Source organism: Cetorhinus maximus, chromosome 10 (assembly GCF_964194155.1).
Source record: "Cetorhinus maximus chromosome 10, sCetMax3.hap1.1, whole genome shotgun sequence".
NCBI classification, from domain to species: domain Eukaryota; kingdom Metazoa; phylum Chordata; class Chondrichthyes; order Lamniformes; family Cetorhinidae; genus Cetorhinus; species Cetorhinus maximus.
In genome coordinates, this window is record NC_135888.1 from 15103172 (window position 1) to 15118212 (window position 15041).

Sequence of the window (15041 nt, forward strand, 5' to 3'; positions counted from 1 at the left end):
CAATTATCCTCAACATTACACTTCAAAAAAAAGTTCCATTCCTTCAGTTATCGAACACCATAGCTATGTTAGTCATACAGCCTGCTGCACAATAACATCATGTACGATACCAACAGTAAGTCCTGTGAGCAGTACAAAATTCAAAACAATATATAAAAAGTTCTGTACTGTGCACCAGAAGCAGCACCGATTGGTCCATTTTCCACTTCTAGAAACCACCAGAAATTCAAACATTCTGTGCTATACTAAGATCACCCTTATCTGCGTGTAGTATACCTTTTCTTGGAATTTAAACTTAAATTTTAAAGATACTGAACAAACTTAAAAGAAATTCAGACTTTCAATGCACCTCCTCTGGCTATCCAAGGATATAGTGATGATTCTCCTTCTTGGCCACACTGTCTCTTCATGTCTCAGCCAATACCTTGTCATGCCCCCTATTGTCCAAGGCAGAGGTTCCCAATCAACCAGCTCACTTACTGTTCCCTTCCTCTGGAGCTGCCCATTAGATGACCCCTTCAGGATTATGAACAAAATGATCAAGAATATCAATGTGCCCCATATGTGGCAAATGCACTGGTGTGTTCAAAGGTATTGTGAAAGCTGATGGTTCCTGCTATTCCTCATAGGCTCATAGATGTTTACGGCACAGGAGGCCATTCGACCCATTGTGTCCGTGCTGGTCAACAAAGATCTGACTACACTAATCCCATTTTCCATAAGGCTACCTCCATATTTTAATACAATTAACCTCTTAACTCCCTCAAAATTGTTTTCAAAAACTTTAAGTCAGTGCTTCCCAAACTGTGGGCTGTGTGATGGCGGCGGGCAGTAGGGTAGGGGCGCGCAGGAACTGTGGATAGGGTTGTTGGCTCCCCATCCTCTGGGACTATGCCCCGCACTGGCACTGAGGGCCAGGCAGTTTCCGGCCCTGCCCTTTCTCTGCTTGTCTTTTAGTCTCTCTCAGAGATGTGGCAGAGGATAATGATGCACCTGGTGGGTAATTTTGGGGGGCCGGGGCGGGGGGGGGGGGGGGGGGGTGCGTGGAACACTGCAAAAACACCCAGTGTAAGCCTCAAACTACAAATAAAATACTACTGATCCCACATTTACGTCAAGCAGGCAGCTGCGGGCTTCTTTTGGTGACTAGCTCCAGTTAACAGCTGTCATCTTTCTAGGGGGCAAAGTGCAGTAGGGCGTGTGCACGGCTGCCATCTTTATAGAGGACAAACTATAGCAGGACATTAGCATGCCCACCATCTTTATATGGGGCACTTTGCAGCAGGGCACATGCATGGCCATCCTGGGCCAGAAGCCTTTATTGAGTCTTATGTCATTGGAGAATATGGAGAACTTGACTGAAACCTACATAAGTACATTAAATAATAACATTTCTGCAAAGTAGATTAAAATACAGATTTTCATATTTATATGTATTATATGTTGATCTATAATGTGTAAACTTAATTATATACTGAATATTACTATGCTGCTTTATTGCAGTTTTGTTTTTGTTGGCATCTGGGGAACACATTAATTTTCGAATGTTAAAATGGGATTACATTGGAAAATAGTTTGAGAAACATTGGTTTAAACGCTTTCTCTCACCTCCCTCCTAGAACGAGTTTATTATTTCCAAGTGAAGTGGGATAGGATCCAGATAAGAGATTCAGGGACTGGCAACACAAGGAGAGTCTTATTAGCATCAATGAATAAAAATGAGTCATGCAAACACTACGAAGAAGGAATACAAATTTACTGGCCTCCACGTCCCTCTAAAAACACCACTGTTAAATCTGTTAAAATTTCACTCAAAAGGAATTAAAACTGACTATTTTTTCCTTTTAAAGATTAAACTTCTACTTGGCTATAAAAGTAGTTTTACTACACAATATCTTACCTTAATTAGCAATACCAAACTTCAGTGAAGGTAGATAGTTTTTCTCTGCCTTCACTTAAGGTTGGATTATGGCTATTTGGGACAAAGCTGTTAGCTGGATCACCTGAAACTATGTGGATGTTTCACAGCTTTTTAACTGCCTGCAAATGTTATCTGCCTCACTGTATTGGTGAACAGCAAGCAGATAACCAAAACGACACAAGGACATCATATACAATACTGTTACGACCCCGAAAGAGACCAATAACTTTTAACAAGAGATGAATTTCCCAAATGACCAATGGAAATTTTTCATGCTTTAAGACTTTTCCTGTAGCAAACAAACTAAAATAACACAGACCAAACATTATCAGGCAACTAATACACCAAGCTAAAAGAAAAGGTACTTCTGCATAAACTAACTAACCATCACAATTGAGATATGTCTTATAACCCATTTAGCTGTGCACCGCACTTCTGGCAGATGTGTAGCATTAACAAACAAGTCCAAAGCTACTCCTGGTTCTCCAGCAGGCTCATTTCTCCCTATATCTCTATGTCAAAACTTCCAGTGTCCTTCGAACGTTGTTCCACTCAGCCCAAGTCTTCCAGATTCAGCTGGCACCAGCAAGGCCCACCCCTGCGACTCCTTGTTCCTTAAAGCTCCAAAGGCCTCGTCAGTTCTGTCTCCTTCCTTTTGAACAAAAAAGAAAACCCTCACAAGCATCCTGCTTGTTTGTTAACACAAAATAGTCCTTCTCTGCCCTTCAAGCAGTAGCTGCTTTCCTTCTTCACACAGTAGTAGTTGTTTTCTCTCTTTGTGTCTCAAAAAGCAGCTGTCCTCTTTTCCTGAGTTAATAATTTCAGGTGTAAAAACTACTACTTGATTTCAAAAGATTTCTGTTCGAGTTTCACCCCCATGGCAACCAAACCATATAGGCATGTCTCCGAGCTGGGGTGCTTCCAAAAGTCCCAATTTTACCTTAAGTTAAAGGAGACATTTTAAAACATGTAAAGTCCAGCATTCGCAACAAACACCAATGCTATGTCTCGTGAGCAGCACAAAATTCAGGGACACCAACTGTATGAAAAGATCTATCCAGTGCAACTGTTTATATTCAGTAGTGCTCAGATCTAGAGATATTGTAAGCTTGCAGTCCAATCAAGTACCTGTGTTAATAGACAAAAAATTTTACCTAGTAATAATCAGATCTGAGGGCTTTCTACTTAAAAATGTTTGAAAGACCTTCCTTCATTCTTAATTTTCCTCACTCAGATAGGCAGGATTTCATGGTCAGTGACAAAGCAATGGTGCTCAAAACCCACATCAAAGAAAGCTGCCCAAAAAGATCTAGTGTTCTCTGTGGCATGGACGTCCCCTTTCCCAATGCCAGTTTGAATCTGGCAGCAAGTCAAAGGATCTCCAGGCATCCAGCAACAGTGATATCATCAAGCAGGGTAAGTATTCTCAACAAACAGCAAACCAGGAAGTAAAGTGCACCCATTATTCTCTATTTTTAATTACATTTGACAGAGAACATTTGATTGGGACTTATACATGGGATTAAGGTAGAACCTGAAGTATCATAAACTTAAAAAAATTTAAAATGTGGAATTTATAACGGAGAAATTTGACATTTCACAAATATAAAATTAGTTTTTCAGGGCCAGTGAGGCTATTCAGTGGTAATTATGAACTTAGTATGCCATTAAAAACCCAGTTGCAACTCACTGAACAAAGTGTAACTTTTTCCAAACATTTTTACAGCGTGACCAACAGCGTAAAAAGCCAAGTTGTCATCAGTTCAGAGATTTCTAATTAATTGTAGACTGGGGGAACTTCAGTGTACCCAAATGGAGAAACATAGATTGTTATGGCAGGCGGATGATAAATGCCAAGGTGCCCAAATCGCAGAGGGAAGCTTGAAGCAGCTGCCACAACTATTTGCAAATTGTACTTATTTTGAGATGCGGGCTTTGAATTCAGTAAAAAGGCGACCACCAAGTCATACAGATTTCTTACAAAACTAAATTAAACCTTTATTAATAGAAGAAATGATTTTAAGTGCATACATAGATCTACAAATTACTACTATGATAACTTTCTAAATCTCCTAATTAATCAAAATCCCAGTTACAGCTCCATTAAGGCAACAGTAAGACACAGATTTTCAATCCTTTTTTGTGTCTTTATAGCAGTTTGTTACAACTGAGTGGCTAGCTAGGCAATTTCAGAGGGCATTTAAGAGTCAACCACATTGCTGTGGGTCTGGAGTCACAATTAGGCCAGACCAGGTAAGGACGACAGATTTCCTTCCCTAAAGGACATTAGTGAACCAAATATTTTTTTTTACAAAAATGGTTTCATGGTCATCACTTTTAATTCCAGATTTTTTTAAATTGAATTCAAATTCCACCATCTGCTGTGGCGAGATTCAAACCTGGGTCCCCAGAGCATTACCCTGGGTCTCTGGATTACTAGTCCAACGACAATACCACTACGCCATTGCCTCATTAGCCTTCTTAATCAAATGCGTAAATGAAATTGTGTGATCCATATGAGCGTGTGCATCCTACTGGCTGTAAAAGTACAGTATTCACTGCTAGAAAAGACAAGCATGCAACCTACTAGTTTTCAGGCCGCTGCCAATGCCGCTGTAGCTAGCTACGTAAGAAAAGGCCAGGATGAGTCACTATCCAATTTTCCTTCTTACGTATCCTGGTTACTACTTCTAACAAACATCTGGATGTTACAATAGGGCTTCTTTACATACAGATGAGCTTGGATGAGCATTGTCTATGTATACTTTGCAATCAAGAGCTCAAAAGTACAATCTATACCAGTCACATTGCTTAATAAATCTTCGCTATGTTCAAGATAAAACAACAAATTTCAGGAGGAACTGCTTCATGCACAAAAAGCCTTTAGACAAATCAGCAACCATGCTCACAGAATTCTAACACATTTCACAATGCTCCTCTTTGATTACATCATTACAGCATAACCCCTTAGCACACCCTGCTAATGATTACAGAGCAGCCGGTTGCGACAACAATCTTGTTTCAAAGCACTCCTTAAGCACAAGTATGCTTGGAACATACAATGAGGATTAATCCAACTCCTCACAGTTTAAATACAGTATAAAGACAATGCAAAAGTGCTACATCTTTTAGTTTACTTTCCAATAGTGCAATCAATTAATTTTTTTGACTAAATTTTCCTCTAGATTATTTTTAGTCAAACAAATCACCACATACACAGAGCCATTGCCATATCGACTCCAAAACAAAATGTTGAAAAATCAACACGTAGTTTCCATTTGGCCAATATTAAGTGCACTCTCTTCCCCACATGGGGGCATATACTATTTACCAAGTACACAGAGCCTAGATGCATGTTGACAAGAGGCAAGGACTAGAGGCCCACATGTGTGCAGAGATTCTGGAGTTTCATCAGCTAAAACCTAGCTGTTTACCCGCACAGAACATTTGTCAGCTTCCTATCACTAGTCTAGCCAGGACCACCCTACTAATTAGGGATTTCACAGTCCTGAAGCCAATTGGGAAGAATCCTAGATTCCAGTGACAGGTCCCATTAATAAGCCAGGCTGATTGGTCTACTGTCAACAGTGCTTTAGAATTGTTACAGACCTTCCTGGCTCAATAATTGAATTACAAAATCTGCTAAATTGTTTTTTTGGGTCATTGCCTGGCACTTGTCTAGTGAATATTCCTTGCCACTATTCAGCCCAAGCCTGAATGCTGCCAAGGTTTTCCTACATTTGAGCATGGACTACTTCATTATCTGAGGAGTTACAATCATCAGCGAGCATCCCAACATTTTACTTTATGATGGAGAGAAGGTCATTGATGAAGCAGCAGAGGATAGTTGGGCCTAGGACACTATCTGGGGAACTCCTGCAGTGAAGTCTTGGGGTTGAGGTGACTGGCCTCCAACAACCTCAAGCATCTTCCTTTGTGTTGGAATAACTAATTTCCAATCTTCCATCACCAGAGACCTGTTCAACTGTCAAGAATTTCAGCCTGTTGGTCATTTGATATCTACAAGGTTGAATCCTTGGTAGATGGATAGCAAATATTAGAAATTGCAAGATGAGCTGCACTGATTATCTTCAGGTTTGCCATGATCTTGACATTGGTATGGAGCTCCAGAACTGATTTCTTAATCTACGTTCACTCGTTCTCATAAACCAGGTAATGCTATCTGAAAGCAAAGGGCACTGTAACAGCCTTACAATGGACATCTGTCTTCAGTGTGATGCAAAGGACCTACATAGTATAGTTTCAGGCATGACAGCCAACCTTGTTGTTCTAGATATTTATAAGTTCCAAAAGAAGTTGAAAATTAGTTTCAATTGTTTGCATTTCCTCAAACTTTCTGATTTTACCTGAAAATAAATCTTGCTCAGCTGTCACCTCATGCCTTGTTAGGCATGGCTGGCACCCTCCCCCTTGAAGGATAATTGCCTGGATTTTGCATTCAGCGATGAAGCAAAGGCACTTGCTGCTGACCTCTAAGAAAGCTGCTCACGAAGATCAAGTGATCACTTTCTGGACAGCTGTCAAGGGGATGCCTTGGTATGCAGCAGTAATAATGTCAGTAAGCAGCCGGTAACATTGAAATATTAACACAAAGCAAACCAGGGAGTTAAAACCACTGAATCCCTTCACTTTTCAGTTTTTAAATAGCAAAATAAATAACGATGATTCTATTAAGATAGCAGCTAAAACCAAAATAGACAAACTTTAAAAATTTTAATTTTTTTAAAAATGTGGATTTATTTTATTATGGCAAAGCTTGCTACTCCACAATAATTCTCTCTTCAAGGCCATTAAAGGTATTTAGCAGTAATTTTTAAATTGGTATGTTAAAAACCCAGTTACACCTCTCTGAAAAAGATGCAACTTTTTCCAAGACTTTTCACTGCGACATTAAGAGTCTAAGAATGGAAATTTTTGTCAAATCACGACTGTGATGGAGATTGCAGCCTTTGGGTACCCCTACACAGCATATCCTCCGGAGAGGTACAGAATCATTGACGCAACTTCTGGATTTCCACATTATTCTACGCACGTGTGGACTCCCAAAGTTGCTGTCAGTTTTAGTGGAACAACGATTGTGAGCTTTGATACTTGCCGTCATTACTACTGCAATATCCAGGCTAATAACTTTAGAGACTATATAAGATTAATCAGAGTGTGAACACGGAAAATGCAGCTTACTTAAGTAATTTAATGGAATTTGCTGATCAAAAGGTTACTAAGTACATTGCAAAAGTGAAGGCTTCTAACATTTAGTTTGAAAAACATGATGTTTTAAGCCACAATGCACCACTACACATTGCTGACCAAAGGTGGAGGTAAATGAATTTTTAACTGAAACTGATTCCTGAAGCATTGACCACTTCATTGGAATTGTTAGCCTAACTGAAGAAAGATATATATTTGCTCATGAGTTAAAATTTCATCTCAGTAAATGAAATATAAACAGAAACTTGATCACTTATTAATTGGGAATTTAGGTTTTTAACTGTTATTGCTCCTTATATGGAACAGTTCTTAAACTCTTGATTGAATCAGATAATGGATAGGCGTACCACTTGTCAACCACTTGGGTCCATGTCAAGCACACATGTCAACATCTTGAAAACATTAACCTTGTAAAAGGGGACCCCATGACTTTTAGCGTAAAAAAATTGGTCTCAAAAATTCAACTTTTACGTGAGTATATATGATATGAAAATTGGCTGTTCCATTTGCATACATTACCAAATGTCATTCCACTTAAAAAGTAATTTGTTGTATGTGAAGCACTTTGGGATGTTTTGGCAGATGTAGTAAGGTGCCAAAATACAACGTTTTTTTTTTCATGGGATGTGGGTGTCACCAGCAAGGCCAGTATTTGTTACCCTTGAACTGAGTGGCTTGCTAGGTCATTTCAGAAGGCATTAAGAGTCAACCACATTGCTGTGGATCTGGGTCACTTGTAGGTCAGACCCAGCAGATTTCCTTCCCTAAAGGACATTAATGAACCAGGTGGGTGTTTACAATAATTGATGATAGATGTCACGGTCACCATTACTATTCTGAGACTAGCTTTATGTTCCAGATTTATTAATTTAATTTAAATTCCATTAGCTGCCATGGGATTTGAACCCATGTCCCTAGAGCATTAGCCTGTATTACTAGTCCAGTGGCAATCCATTATGCCATTGTCTTCTTTCACCTTATACTTTCATCGCTTTACTTTTTTCAGACTATGGGGAATTATGGGTTTATTACACCACAATGAAGCTACCTGAGGTGGCTACACCATAGTTATTAAAGCTACTGCTCCAAACACTGTTGTATGTTGGGAAGAATTGCAAGATATAGCAATTGAATTTTGGTATAAAGATCATACTTTAATTTCATCTGAATATTTGGGTGAAACTTACACAGGTGCATAATCTAATGACTGAATTTCACAGAAATTAAAAATCTACAAGGTACATTCTGACTAGCACTCTGGGGACTGGCCAACTCAGTGGATCAAGGACCTTTCACCCCTGAGACTTGTGCACAAATTCAGTCCTGACTGATGGGATGAAAATTTCCTGTCTGCTGGCTGCAAGGGTCCCATGTGAAATAAATTTACTCAGTCTCTGACCACTTCCTGTTTGGAATAAGCCCACAGCACAACCCAGTTAATTAGCAATGTTAGTTACAAAAGCCACAATGGGTGTGGGAAATGAAAAAAATGGAGGGCAGAAATCAATCTGATGAATAGAATACACTTAACAACAATTTAGTTTTAAATGCTTTAAACAAAATAATAGGAAAGATGTTTCCTTTTCAGCAGTCTGGCAAATTGCTCTGACATTTCAGTATCTGTCTAGTGGGCTCCAAGTACATTCAAAACACACCCATTTTCCTGAGAGAATCAAGGAATGAATCACACAGCTGGTGAGATTGACAAAACAAAAGTCTCTCTCTCTCCCTCTCTCTCTCACACATATAGCACTGGTCTCCTGGAGGCTGGAATAAGTCCAAATGCCAGCTATTTGAAACAACAGATTTCTGTAAACACATTCAGTTTAACTTACCAGAGGTTTTTACAAGAAGAACTGAAAAGACCTTCAGATTCTTTTTCAAAGTGAAAGACAATCCCAAGAACAACATTTTCCCATGATTAAGGTACAGCTCGGGGCCTCAATTATGAAACTGTACACTTTGTAGCTCGGCTTGCGGGAAAAAAAAACCTGTCCCAATCTAGATGATGCCAGAGATTTTATTCTGTTAATAGATGGAAGAGAAGTAAACACCATCTCTCGCTTGCAGATTGTATCATGAACCTAGAGTAGTATAAATATGTGATAAACACTTTTGAGCCTTTTTTTTTTCTTATTGTGAAGGCAAACTGTACATGAAATTACCACCTGGCTATAGAGGTCAACAGTAATGCAGTACCAGATTTTACAAGTACTCTCATGAGCATGAAACTGGAGATCATTCTCAGGTAACACACACAGTAAAGTAATCCTAAGAATACAATAAACAATATATAAATAAGAGACATGTCGAAGCTTTTTGTCAGCACTCTCTTCTCAAGAGTATAAATTGTTGTTTTCCCCTTATATTGGTATTCTTGCAGTTTCCTGATGAGTGCAAAATGAAAAGCTCTGACAGGTCTTTTTTTCAGCATTACTCAAATTCTGTACTACCAAACGACTATATATACACAAGTTTAAAAAGTTAAAAACTGAGAAATTGCTCTCTGACAATTTAACTCTTCTCTACACAGTAACTTCCCATTACCAACATCCAGCACTGTACAACAGACCTGCCCAACTAACAACTAACTGTACACCAAATGAATGCCAAAGTGATTGGAAAAATAATTATATTTTTAAAAGGTTCTTCAACAATTTTCAATTCACACCATTAATCAAGAAATCCTAATACTCTACAGCAACATGCAAAAAGCAGAAAGACAATAATAAGCATTGCGGTGAAAGTTTACCCAAAACAGACATTAAAGTCAAAACCAAACTAATGGTTAAATGTACAAGTGAGTAGTCCCTACATAAGACTTCAGCATTAATTGCACTATTATATAATGCACCTTTAAATTTGGCAATACAAAGTCATGACAACAGTTGATCAGATGGATAGGTTTCTCTATTAGTGAGGCTCGAAGCTCTTATATCTATTCTTCTGCGCATTCAATCTAGCTTCAGCTGCCAAGACTTGACTTCAATAAACTGAGCCAGATTTTCCCACACAGAACATTCAATGTGACCAGTAAAGATTCAGTGTCCAACCAACAACATGCTATTGTGTGCTGTTACATAGCCCTTGGCTCATGGAATGGAAATAGATACATTAACCACCCCAACCCCAAAGCTAAATGGTACCTATCATACTCAATTGCAGCAGAAGAAAAGGTGCAGATATCATTTCAAGACATGCAGTACAGCTAGGTTAAGGAGACCCAGTGATGCAGATCAATACTGTACAAGTTACTAAATTACACAACCATAAAATGAATTTTCAGGAAGAAAATGCTTGGTCAAAGGTAATAGTTATTTTTAGAAATTAAAAAATTGTGTAAATGTAACTGTAGGACATTTTATATCAACAGCAGTATATGACCCTAAAAGCTAAGGTGCTACAATCAGGAACAGGAGCAGGTTAGAAATTATGGGCAGCCTATGATCTAGCTTCAACCTGGGAGCCTAAATCTGTTGTCTTTGTTCTAATGTACAGCACAGATATAATAAAATTACTGACCAGACTCAGATGGTTCCTTACTAAACCTGAAGAATGTGGCCTTCTCCTGAAGAATGCAATAGTTCACATTTTGATTGACTAGTTAACCAGACAACCACCTTTTCTTTTAAAAAAAAAGAAGTTTTGGGTTCATTCTCTGCACTTCCTCTCCTCCCCGACAACCTTTTTCTCCGCTCTGGTCTCTCTGAACCATTTGTCTCCTGTAGCTGGTACGTAACTGGCTCCCACATCTTTACAACTCTGCAGCTGTTGAAGAATGTGACTCTCACCCATGGTTGACTCTACAATTTTCACTTCCTCTCTTGCGTCAGGTGACCTGCACACATTGCCTCCCACACCAGAGTTACTGATCCTGATTGGGAATTCAGGTCTGCATCTTACCACGATTCTCTGCACTCGTGTCCATTCTTTAAATCCCTTGACTCAAAAAGATGGTGCATAAGTCATTTTAAAATGGAGTATTTCTAAACAGCAGTCCATATAATTTAAAACATTTCAATTGGTGAAACAGATGTAACAACTATGTTACAGTAATTTCTGTCTACCCACACCAAGTGCTGATTTCAGAATTGTACATAGCAAGCAGTGCAGCTCCTTGAAGGAAAAAAATTAAACTGACAAACCCTTGTTACAGGGAAAATCATTCTACGCAAAGTAAGCACAATTTATTATTCAGGAAATCATTTATTATAGTTACAGCGAAGACATAATTCAATAAGTATATAATCAATTGTAGTTTTTACTTGCCGAGTTACCTAATAGCACAGGAAGCGACTTCACCTAATATCTGGGGGCATCCATTTGCAAATATTCAAGACTTTCAAAATGCTTTGAGACGCATCATCCCACAGACAGCCGCTGCTGTAATGTGAACTCTGACCCATTTAGTAAATGAAAGCCTGAATATGACTAACTGGATAAACAGATGTGTTTGGGGTGGTTGGGAGGAAATGCGCAGTCTTCCTGCATTCCTAATTCAGTTACATCCCAGTGTAGTCCCAGGCCCAAAGTAGTTTTACAGTTTTTAAACTATTACAAAATTAGGGACAGCCCAAATCACAGAAAACACTGGAGCTAAGTTACAAGGGCACAAAGCTCACAAAGTTAAAGCTATTGTGAAATTTTTCCTATGGTGGAGGATAACTGTTTCTTAAACAGTGCAAATCCTGCTCCTTTGATGGCTGAGAGTCTATCCAGCAAGTAGCAGGACCACATAAAAATAAGATAGGCTAGTGGAATGGGCAGACAAGTGGCAGAAACAATTTAGCGTGGATAAATTGAGGTGATATATTTTGGGAGAGAAAAACACAAGGGATAGGAAGACTGAAAAGTGTGGAGGAACTTTAAGGTTGATGTTAAGGTTCAAATATATTAATTTCCTGAAAGTGAAAGTATAGATAGTTAAGACCATATAAAGGGCCCACTAAATTGGCATTTATTATAAGTGTCAGTGTACAAAGGTGAAGAAGCAATGATGAATTTATTGGTTAGATTATAGTTAGAGCTGTGCGTGCAGTTTTGGGCGTGTCATTATAGAAAGAACATTACAGCACAGATTTTCCAGGAATGGGAAACTTTATTTAAGAAGAAAGACTTGAGATACTGCGACTATTTCCACTGAAGAAGAGCAGGCTAAGAGTAAATTGAATATAGAGTTTAAAATTCTATAACTGGCATCCCAGCCAACAGCAGGAAACTCAGGTCTGCCAGAATTAATTTAAATTTAAAAAAAAATTAAAACACAAATTTTCTAGGGGAAAACCATTAAAAACTCTAACCCTTGAATGCACCAGCCCCAACTTTTTCAATAATTTCTAATGTGGAACCAACTAGTGGTCAGAAAAGCAAGTTCATGCCGTTGCAGTCATTTCAATGCACAGTATATCAGCAAGGACTGCAACATCACAATCTGTGGAAAAATAGGGCATCTCTGATAGCAATTCTGGATTTCCACGTTTAACTGCCCATGTGCATTTTTCAGAAGCTGCCGTTAAGATTTCTTCCATTTAACAGTGAGCTGATAGCCTCACTGCTATTTTCATTGCAAATTCCAAGCCATAACTTACTTTATATTACACTAGTGTTAGCTTAAATTATTCACTTGATGCGAGGCATGAACTGCAATCTGCTGTCCCAGAGGCGACAGAGCCACTAACCATGTCAAAGCTTTAAAAAAAAATCTTTCTGCATTCAACTTGACCAATTGCTACTTCACTAAAAAGAACTTAGCACCAAGAATGACTATACCCTTTGATAGAGTTGTTACATTTTATGACCACGCCATTCAACAACATAAGAAAGCACAAAGTTTTATGAAAAGTGTTTGAGACACATTTATTAGAGTTTTTCGAGCCTATAACTAGTAGGGTAGATAAAGGGGTGCCAGTAGATGTATACTTGGATTTCCAAAAAGCATTCAATAAGATGCCACACAAAAGGTTAATATGCAACCTAAGGGCTCATGGAGTTGGGATAATATATTAGCATGGATGCAGGAATGGATAACAGACAGAACACAGAGTAGGGAGAAACAGGGCAAAGTTGGCAGGCTGTAACTCGTGCAGTGCCTCATGGATCAAGGCCGAGGCCTCAGCCATTTACAATTTATATTAATGACTTAGACAAAAAGACAGAGAGGAAAGTATCAGAGTTTACTGATGATGCAAAGCCAGGTGAGAATGTAAGCTGTGAGGAGAATGCAAAGAGGCTGCAAAGAGATATAGGCAGGTTAAATGAATGGGCAACAAGGTGGCAGATGGAATATAATGTGGGGAAGTCTGAGGCTATTTGCTTGGGTAGTAAGAATAGAAAAGCAGATTTTTTTTTTTAAAAAAAAGAATGAAACTTGTAAACGTTCAAAGAAATTTGGATGTACTCAAGGAAGGAACACAAAATGTTAGCACGCAGATACAAACATTTAGGAAGGCAAATGCCATGTTGGTCTTTATTGTAAGTGGATTGAAGTATAAGAACAAGGAAGTCATGCTACAATTGTATTAGGGCTTTGGTGAAAGCATGTCTGGAGTACTATACTTTTGGACTCCTTATCTGAGGTGATAAGATGAAGGTTCACTAGATTGATTCCTAGGATGATAGGCTTGTCCTATGATGAGAGGCTGAGTAAATTGGGCCAATACTCTATGGAATTTAGAAGAATAAAAGGTGATTTCATTGAAACATAGAAAACTTTGAAGGGGCTTGTCAGGATAGATAATGAAAAGCTGTTTCCCTGCTAGGAAATCTAGAATGTGAGGCCACAGTCTCAAAATAAGGAGTCAATCATTTAGGACTGAGATGAGGAGAAATTTCTTACTAAGAGTGTTGTGACTCTGAAATTCTACATGCCAGAGAGTTGTGGATGCCCCAGAATTTATACTGATGGCTGGGACAGATAGGTTTTTGATCTCATAGGAATACGTGGAATGGGTGGGAAAGTGGAGTTGAGACAGAAGATCAGCCATACAGAGCAAGCTTGAGGGGCCATTGATCCTCTCTTGCTCCTTTTTGATGTTCTTATGCTTTTCTTATGAACTGAAAAAACACTTCAGCCTTTGAAAGTCATTCATTTAGCAAACCACAACTATTTTCCACAATACAAATTCTACACTTAACCCAATCCATGTAATCAATTTGATTACCATTTGGGGAGATGGTGGCATAGTGATAATGTCACTGGATTAGTAATCCAGAGGCCCAGACTAATGCTCTGGGGACATGGGCTTAAATCCCATTTCAGCAACCGGTGGGATTTAAATTCAATTTATAATATCTGGAATTGAAAGCCCGTCTCAGTAATGGTTATCATAAAAATCTGCCATCATTACTTGGTCTGGCTTACATATGATGCCAGACCCACAGCAATGTGGCTGACTCTGGAGTACCCTCTGAAATGGCCTAGAGCCACTCAGTTCAAGGGCAATTAGGGATGGGCAACAAATGCTGGCCTTGCCACTGATGCCCACATTCCATGAAAGAATTTTTAAAAAATCACTTGGAGGGAGAATACCACTTCAGCCTTGTTATTAAGAGGTATAATGTCTTTATATATGTCTATAATGTTATTGGAAAATTTTTTTTTTTGGAATAGAGTTTAGTGGTATCTGTGCCTATGTGTGTGTCTTAATTGGATTAAAGCCAGCTAGTCTGGGTGCTTTGATGCATAGTAGTTTGAGATGTTAATTAGATAAATGTAAGGAGAAGGTAAAGTGTACATTTGCATTTGTTGAATAAAGCATTCAAGAGTGGGAGTAAAATCTTGCACCTACCTGGGAGATGCCAAGCAATGTGTTTATATTACCAATAAAATTAGTGGGATGAAAATGTTATTGTTAGAAAATGTGACATTAAAAACCTAATGATACAATGGAAA

General features: G+C 38.7%; 1 protein-coding gene across 7 annotated transcripts in view; it reads right to left on the minus strand.

Annotated features, from left to right (window-relative positions):
- lrrc8aa (leucine rich repeat containing 8 VRAC subunit Aa) overlaps positions 1-15041 on the minus strand; it is a 52051-nt gene that overhangs the window by 15300 nt on the left and 21710 nt on the right. The window contains exon 1 of one of the 7 annotated variants that reach the window (XM_078550021.1): positions 10673-10905. The exons of 5 other annotated variants lie outside the window; for them this stretch is intronic. The gene's annotated coding sequence lies outside the window, so the exon portion shown is untranslated. Of the gene's footprint in view, positions 1-10004; positions 10122-10672; positions 10906-15041 lie in introns of those variants that run through there. One more of the 7 variants, XM_078550019.1, reaches the window with a different exon arrangement.